At 36.9% G+C, this 7,500-nt stretch overlaps 10 non-coding genes across 10 annotated transcripts; all 10 read right to left on the reverse strand.

Moving 5' to 3' along the window:
- Positions 1–575: 575 nt before the first annotated feature.
- LOC132135623 (5S ribosomal RNA) lies at positions 576–694 on the reverse strand. Its single transcript, XR_009430557.1, has one exon. It is a non-coding gene; the product is annotated as a 5S ribosomal RNA (ribosomal RNA).
- A 700-nt stretch (positions 695–1,394) lies between these two features.
- LOC132136291 (5S ribosomal RNA) lies at positions 1,395–1,513 on the reverse strand. Its single transcript, XR_009431175.1, has one exon. It is a non-coding gene; the product is annotated as a 5S ribosomal RNA (ribosomal RNA).
- A 597-nt stretch (positions 1,514–2,110) lies between these two features.
- Positions 2,111–2,229, reverse strand: LOC132136303 (5S ribosomal RNA). The gene has a single exon (XR_009431176.1). It is a non-coding gene; the product is annotated as a 5S ribosomal RNA (ribosomal RNA).
- A 601-nt stretch (positions 2,230–2,830) lies between these two features.
- On the reverse strand, positions 2,831–2,949 carry LOC132136305 (5S ribosomal RNA). Its single transcript, XR_009431177.1, has one exon. It is a non-coding gene; the product is annotated as a 5S ribosomal RNA (ribosomal RNA).
- A 603-nt stretch (positions 2,950–3,552) lies between these two features.
- LOC132135624 (5S ribosomal RNA) lies at positions 3,553–3,671 on the reverse strand. The gene has a single exon (XR_009430558.1). It is a non-coding gene; the product is annotated as a 5S ribosomal RNA (ribosomal RNA).
- Positions 3,672–4,268: 597 nt separating this feature from the next.
- Positions 4,269–4,387, reverse strand: LOC132135625 (5S ribosomal RNA). The gene has a single exon (XR_009430559.1). It is a non-coding gene; the product is annotated as a 5S ribosomal RNA (ribosomal RNA).
- Positions 4,388–5,087: 700 nt separating this feature from the next.
- Positions 5,088–5,206, reverse strand: LOC132136306 (5S ribosomal RNA). Its single transcript, XR_009431178.1, has one exon. It is a non-coding gene; the product is annotated as a 5S ribosomal RNA (ribosomal RNA).
- A 601-nt stretch (positions 5,207–5,807) lies between these two features.
- LOC132136307 (5S ribosomal RNA) lies at positions 5,808–5,926 on the reverse strand. Its single transcript, XR_009431179.1, has one exon. It is a non-coding gene; the product is annotated as a 5S ribosomal RNA (ribosomal RNA).
- A 603-nt stretch (positions 5,927–6,529) lies between these two features.
- LOC132135626 (5S ribosomal RNA) lies at positions 6,530–6,648 on the reverse strand. Its single transcript, XR_009430560.1, has one exon. It is a non-coding gene; the product is annotated as a 5S ribosomal RNA (ribosomal RNA).
- A 695-nt stretch (positions 6,649–7,343) lies between these two features.
- Positions 7,344–7,462, reverse strand: LOC132136308 (5S ribosomal RNA). The gene has a single exon (XR_009431180.1). It is a non-coding gene; the product is annotated as a 5S ribosomal RNA (ribosomal RNA).
- Positions 7,463–7,500: the final 38 nt, after the last annotated feature.

Here is a 7,500-nt window from a genome sequence, read left to right on the forward strand (position 1 = left end):
TTATTTAAATTTTTTTTTTGCAAATTTATTACATAATTACTGAAAATTTCCAAAAGTACTAACCAGGCCCAAACCTGTTTCGGTTTTCTAAGACTGGGCATTGACTCTTTTTTTTTTTTTTTTTTTTTGCTAGATTATTAGACAATTAATGAAAAGTTCCAAAACTACTAAACAGGCCCAAACCTGTTTCGGTTTTCTAAGACTGGGCATTGACTCTTTTTTTTTTTTTTTTTTTTTGCTAGATTATTAGACAATTAGTGAAAAGTTCCAAAACTACTAAACAGGCCCAAACCTGTTTCGGTTTTCTAAGACTGGGCATTGACTCTTTTTTTTTTTTTTTTTTTTTTTGCAAGATTATTAGACAATTAGTGAAAATTTTCAAAAGTACTAACCAGGCCCAAACCTGTTTCGGTTTTCTAAGACTGGGCATTGACTCTTTTTTTTTTTTTATTTATGCAAAACTCTTAGATAATTACTGAAAAATTCCAAAAGTACTGGGCTGCAAATAGAGGGCTATTTAAAGATCAGCCACTATAACCGCCAGTGCATTATATAAGTAGAGAAGGAAACCTAAAAGCTTACAGCACCTGGTATTCCCAGGCGGTCTCCCATCCAAGTACTAACCAGGCCCAAACCTGCTTAGCTTCCGAGATCAGACGAGATCGGGCATAGCCATGCTGGTATGGCCGTAAGCGAACGAGGCTGCAAAGAGAGGGCTATTTAAAGATCAGCCACTATAATCGGTATTTCCAGGTAGTCTCCCATCCAAGTACTAACTGGGCCCAAACCTGCTTAGATTCTGAGATTGGGCATTGACTCTTTATTTATTTAAAAAATTTTTTGCAAATTTATTACATAATTACTGAAAATTTCCAAAAGTACTAACCTGGCCCAAACCTGTTTCGGTTTTCTAAGACTGGGCATTGACTCTTTTTTTTTTTTTTTTTTTTGCAAGATTATTAGACAATTAGTGAAAATTTTCAAAAGTACTAACCAGGCCCAAACCTGTTTCGGTTTTCTAAGACTGGGCATTGGCTCTTTTTTTTTTTTTTTTTTGCTAGATTATTAGACAATTAGTGAAAAGTTCCAAAACTACTAAACAGGCCCAAACCTGTTTCGGTTTTCTAAGACTGGGCATTGACTCTTTTTTTTTTTTTTTTTTTTTTTGCAAGATTATTAGACAATTAGTGAAAATTTTCAAAAGTACTAACCAGGCCCAAACCTGTTTCGGTTTTCTAAGACTGGGCATTGACTCTTTTTTTTTTTTTATTTATGCAAAACTCTTAGATAATTACTGAAATATTCCAAAAGTACTAGGCTGCAAAGAGAGGGCTATTTAAAGATCAGCCACTATAACCGCCAGTGCATTATATAAGTAGAGAAGGAAACCTAAAAGCTTACAGCACCTGGTATTCCCAGGCGGTCTCCCATCCAAGTACTAACCAGGCCCAAACCTGCTTAGCTTCCGAGATCAGACGAGATCGGGCATAGCCAGGCTGGTATGGCCGTAAGCGAAGGAGGCTGCAAAGAGAGGGCTATTTAAAGATCAGCCACTATAATCGGTATTTCCAAGCAGTCTCCCATCCAAGTACTAACTGGGCCCAAACCTGCTTAGATTCTGAGATTGGGCATTGACTCTTTATTTATTTAAATTTTTTTTTTGCAAATTTATTACATAATTACTGAAAATTTCCAAAAGTACTAACCAGGCCCAAACCTGTTTCGGTTTTCTAAGACTGGGCATTGACTCTTTTTTTTTTTTTTTGCTGGATTATTAGACAATTAATGAAAAGTTCCAAAACTACTAAACAGGCCCAAACCTGTTTCGGTTTTCTAATACTGGGCATTGACTCTTTTTTTTTTTTTTTTTTTTTTTGCTAGATTATTAGACAATTAGTGAAAAGTTCCAAAACTACTAAACAGGCCCAAACCTGTTTCGGTTTTCTAAGACTGGGCATTGACTCTTTTTTTTTTTTTTTTTTTTATTTATGCAAAACTCTTAGATAATTACTGAAAAATTCCAAAAGTACTGGGCTGCAAAGAGAGGGCTATTTAAAGATCAGCCACTATAACCGCCAGTGCATTATATAAGTAGAGAAGGAAACCTAAAAGCTTACAGCACCTGGTATTCCCAGGCGGTCTCCCATCCAAGTACTAACCAGGCCCAAACCTGCTTAGCTTCCGAGATCAGACGAGATCGGGCATAGCCAGGCTGGTATGGCCGTAAGCGAAGGAGGCTGCAAAGAGAGGGCTATTTAAAGATCAGCCACTATAATCGGTATTTCCAAGCAGTCTCCCATCCAAGTACTAACTGGGCCCAAACCTGCTTAGATTCTGAGATTGGGCATTGACTCTTTATTTATTTAATTTTTTTTTTTGCAAATTTATTACATAATTACTGAAAATTTCCAAAAGTACTAACCAGGCCCAAACCTGTTTCGGTTTTCTAAGACTGGGCATTGACTCTTTTTTTTTTTTTTTTTTTTTGCTGGATTATTAGACAATTAATGAAAAGTTCCAAAACTACTAAACAGGCCCAAACCTGTTTCGGTTTTCTAATACTGGGCATTGACTCTTTTTTTTTTTTTTTTTTTTGCTAGATTATTAGACAATTAGTGAAAAGTTCCAAAACTACTAAACAGGCCCAAACCTGTTTCGGTTTTCTAAGACTGGGCATTGACTCTTTTTTTTTTTTATTTTTTTTATTTATGCAAAACTCTTAGATAATTACTGAAAAATTCCAAAAGTACTGGGCTGCAAAGAGAGGGCTATTTAAAGATCAGCCACTATAACCGCCAGTGCATTATATAAGTAGAGAAGGAAACCTAAAAGCTTACAGCACCTGGTATTCCCAGGCGGTCTCCCATCCAAGTACTAACCAGGCCCAAACCTGCTTAGCTTCCGAGATCAGACGAGATCGGGCATAGCCAGGCTGGTATGGCCGTAAGCGAAGGAGGCTGCAAAGAGAGGGCTATTTAAAGATCAGCCACTATAATCGGTATTTCCAAGCAGTCTCCCATCCAAGTACTAACTGGGCCCAAACCTGCTTAGATTCTGAGATTGGGCATTGACTCTTTATTTATTTAAATTTTTTTTTTGCAAATTTATTACATAATTACTGAAAATTTCCAAAAGTACTAACCAGGCCCAAACCTGTTTCGGTTTTCTAAGACTGGGCATTGACTCTTTTTTTTTTTTTTTTTTTTTGCTAGATTATTAGACAATTAATGAAAAGTTCCAAAACTACTAAACAGGCCCAAACCTGTTTCGGTTTTCTAAGACTGGGCATTGACTCTTTTTTTTTTTTTTTTTTTTTGCTAGATTATTAGACAATTAGTGAAAAGTTCCAAAACTACTAAACAGGCCCAAACCTGTTTCGGTTTTCTAAGACTGGGCATTGACTCTTTTTTTTTTTTTTTTTTTTTTATTTATGCAAAACTCTTAGATAATTACTGAAAAATTCCAAAAGTACTGGGCTGCAAATAGAGGGCTATTTAAAGATCAGCCACTATAACCGCCAGTGCATTATATAAGTAGAGAAGGAAACCTAAAAGCTTACAGCACCTGGTATTCCCAGGCGGTCTCCCATCCAAGTACTAACCAGGCCCAAACCTGCTTAGCTTCCGAGATCAGACGAGATCGGGCATAGCCATGCTGGTATGGCCGTAAGCGAACGAGGCTGCAAAGAGAGGGCTATTTAAAGATCAGCCACTATAATCGGTATTTCCAGGTAGTCTCCCATCCAAGTACTAACTGGGCCCAAACCTGCTTAGATTCTGAGATTGGGCATTGACTCTTTATTTATTTAAAAAAATTTTTGCAAATTTATTACATAATTACTGAAAATTTCCAAAAGTACTAACCTGTCCCAAACCTGTTTCGGTTTTCTAAGACTGGGCATTGACTCTTTTTTTTTTTTTTTTTTTTGCAAGATTATTAGACAATTAGTGAAAATTTTCAAAAGTACTAACCAGGCCCAAACCTGTTTCGGTTTTCTAAGACTGGGCATTGACTCTTTTTTTTTTTTTTTTTTGCTAGATTATTAGACAATTAGTGAAAAGTTCCAAAACTACTAAACAGGCCCAAACCTGTTTCGGTTTTCTAAGACTGGGCATTGACTCTTTTTTTTTTTTTTTTTTTTTATTTATGCAAAACTCTTAGATAATTACTGAAAAATTCCAAAAGTACTGGGCTGCAAATAGAGGGCTATTTAAAGATCAGCCACTATAACCGCCAGTGCATTATATAAGTAGAGAAGGAAACCTAAAAGCTTACAGCACCTGGTATTCCCAGGCGGTCTCCCATCCAAGTACTAACCAGGCCCAAACCTGCTTAGCTTCCGAGATCAGACGAGATCGGGCATAGCCATGCTGGTATGGCCGTAAGCGAACGAGGCTGCAAAGAGAGGGCTATTTAAAGATCAGCCACTATAATCGGTATTTCCAGGTAGTCTCCCATCCAAGTACTAACTGGGCCCAAACCTGCTTAGATTCTGAGATTGGGCATTGACTCTTTATTTATTTAAAAAAATTTTTGCAAATTTATTACATAATTACTGAAAATTTCCAAAAGTACTAACCTGTCCCAAACCTGTTTCGGTTTTCTAAGACTGGGCATTGACTCTTTTTTTTTTTTTTTTTTTTGCAAGATTATTAGACAATTAGTGAAAATTTTCAAAAGTACTAACCAGGCCCAAACCTGTTTCGGTTTTCTAAGACTGGGCATTGACTCTTTTTTTTTTTTTTTTTTGCTAGATTATTAGACAATTAGTGAAAAGTTCCAAAACTACTAAACAGGCCCAAACCTGTTTCGGTTTTCTAAGACTGGGCATTGACTCTTTTTTTTTTTTTTTTTTTTTTTGCAAGATTATTAGACAATTAGTGAAAATTTTCAAAAGTACTAACCAGGCCCAAACCTGTTTCGGTTTTCTAAGACTGGGCATTGACTCTTTTTTTTTTTTTATTTATGCAAAACTCTTAGATAATTACTGAAATATTCCAAAAGTACTAGGCTGCAAAGAGAGGGCTATTTAAAGATCAGCCACTATAACCGCCAGTGCATTATATAAGTAGAGAAGGAAACCTAAAAGCTTACAGCACCTGGTATTCCCAGGCGGTCTCCCATCCAAGTACTAACCAGGCCCAAACCTGCTTAGCTTCCGAGATCAGACGAGATCGGGCATAGCCAGGCTGGTATGGCCGTAAGCGAAGGAGGCTGCAAAGAGAGGGCTATTTAAAGATCAGCCACTATAATCGGTATTTCCAAGCAGTCTCCCATCCAAGTACTAACTGGGCCCAAACCTGCTTAGATTCTGAGATTGGGCATTGACTCTTTATTTATTTAATTTTTTTTTTTGCAAATTTATTACATAATTACTGAAAATTTCCAAAAGTACTAACCAGGCCCAAACCTGTTTCGGTTTTCTAAGACTGGGCATTGACTCTTTTTTTTTTTTTTTTTTTTTGCTGGATTATTAGACAATTAATGAAAAGTTCCAAAACTACTAAACAGGCCCAAACCTGTTTCGGTTTTCTAATACTGGGCATTGACTCTTTTTTTTTTTTTTTTTTTTGCTAGATTATTAGACAATTAGTGAAAAGTTCCAAAACTACTAAACAGGCCCAAACCTGTTTCGGTTTTCTAAGACTGGGCATTGACTCTTTTTTTTTTTTATTTTTTTTATTTATGCAAAACTCTTAGATAATTACTGAAAAATTCCAAAAGTACTGGGCTGCAAAGAGAGGGCTATTTAAAGATCAGCCACTATAACCGCCAGTGCATTATATAAGTAGAGAAGGAAACCTAAAAGCTTACAGCACCTGGTATTCCCAGGCGGTCTCCCATCCAAGTACTAACCAGGCCCAAACCTGCTTAGCTTCCGAGATCAGACGAGATCGGGCATAGCCAGGCTGGTATGGCCGTAAGCGAAGGAGGCTGCAAAGAGAGGGCTATTTAAAGATCAGCCACTATAATCGGTATTTCCAAGCAGTCTCCCATCCAAGTACTAACTGGGCCCAAACCTGCTTAGATTCTGAGATTGGGCATTGACTCTTTATTTATTTAAATTTTTTTTTTGCAAATTTATTACATAATTACTGAAAATTTCCAAAAGTACTAACCAGGCCCAAACCTGTTTCGGTTTTCTAAGACTGGGCATTGACTCTTTTTTTTTTTTTTTTTTTTTGCTAGATTATTAGACAATTAATGAAAAGTTCCAAAACTACTAAACAGGCCCAAACCTGTTTCGGTTTTCTAAGACTGGGCATTGACTCTTTTTTTTTTTTTTTTTTTTTGCTAGATTATTAGACAATTAGTGAAAAGTTCCAAAACTACTAAACAGGCCCAAACCTGTTTCGGTTTTCTAAGACTGGGCATTGACTCTTTTTTTTTTTTTTTTTTTTTTATTTATGCAAAACTCTTAGATAATTACTGAAAAATTCCAAAAGTACTGGGCTGCAAATAGAGGGCTATTTAAAGATCAGCCACTATAACCGCCAGTGCATTATATAAGTAGAGAAGGAAACCTAAAAGCTTACAGCACCTGGTATTCCCAGGCGGTCTCCCATCCAAGTACTAACCAGGCCCAAACCTGCTTAGCTTCCGAGATCAGACGAGATCGGGCATAGCCATGCTGGTATGGCCGTAAGCGAACGAGGCTGCAAAGAGAGGGCTATTTAAAGATCAGCCACTATAATCGGTATTTCCAGGTAGTCTCCCATCCAAGTACTAACTGGGCCCAAACCTGCTTAGATTCTGAGATTGGGCATTGACTCTTTATTTATTTAAAAAAATTTTTGCAAATTTATTACATAATTACTGAAAATTTCCAAAAGTACTAACCTGGCCCAAACCTGTTTCGGTTTTCTAAGACTGGGCATTGACTCTTTTTTTTTTTTTTTTTTTTGCAAGATTATTAGACAATTAGTGAAAATTTTCAAAAGTACTAACCAGGCCCAAACCTGTTTCGGTTTTCTAAGACTGGGCATTGACTCTTTTTTTTTTTTTTTTTTGCTAGATTATTAGACAATTAGTGAAAAGTTCCAAAACTACTAAACAGGCCCAAACCTGTTTCGGTTTTCTAAGACTGGGCATTGACTCTTTTTTTTTTTTTTTTTTGCAAGATTATTAGACAATTAGTGAAAATTTTCAAAAGTACTAACCAGGCCCAAACCTGTTTCGGTTTTCTAAGACTGGGCATTGACTCTTTTTTTTTTTTTATTTATGCAAAACTCTTAGATAATTACTGAAATATTCCAAAAGTACTAGGCTGCAAAGAGAGGGCTATTTAAAGATCAGCCACTATAACCGCCAGTGCATTATATAAGTAGAGAAGGAAACCTAAAAGCTTACAGCACCTGGTATTCCCAGGCGGTCTCCCATCCAAGTACTAACCAGGCCCAAACCTGCTTAGCTTCCGAGATCAGACGAGATCGGGCATAGCCAGGCTGGTATGGCCGTAAGCGAAGGAGGCTGCGAAGGAGGCTGCAAAGAGAGGGCTAT

This window comes from Carassius carassius, unplaced genomic scaffold (assembly GCF_963082965.1).
Source record: "Carassius carassius unplaced genomic scaffold, fCarCar2.1 SCAFFOLD_60, whole genome shotgun sequence".
In the NCBI taxonomy this organism is placed as follows: Eukaryota; Metazoa; Chordata; class Actinopteri; order Cypriniformes; family Cyprinidae; genus Carassius; species Carassius carassius.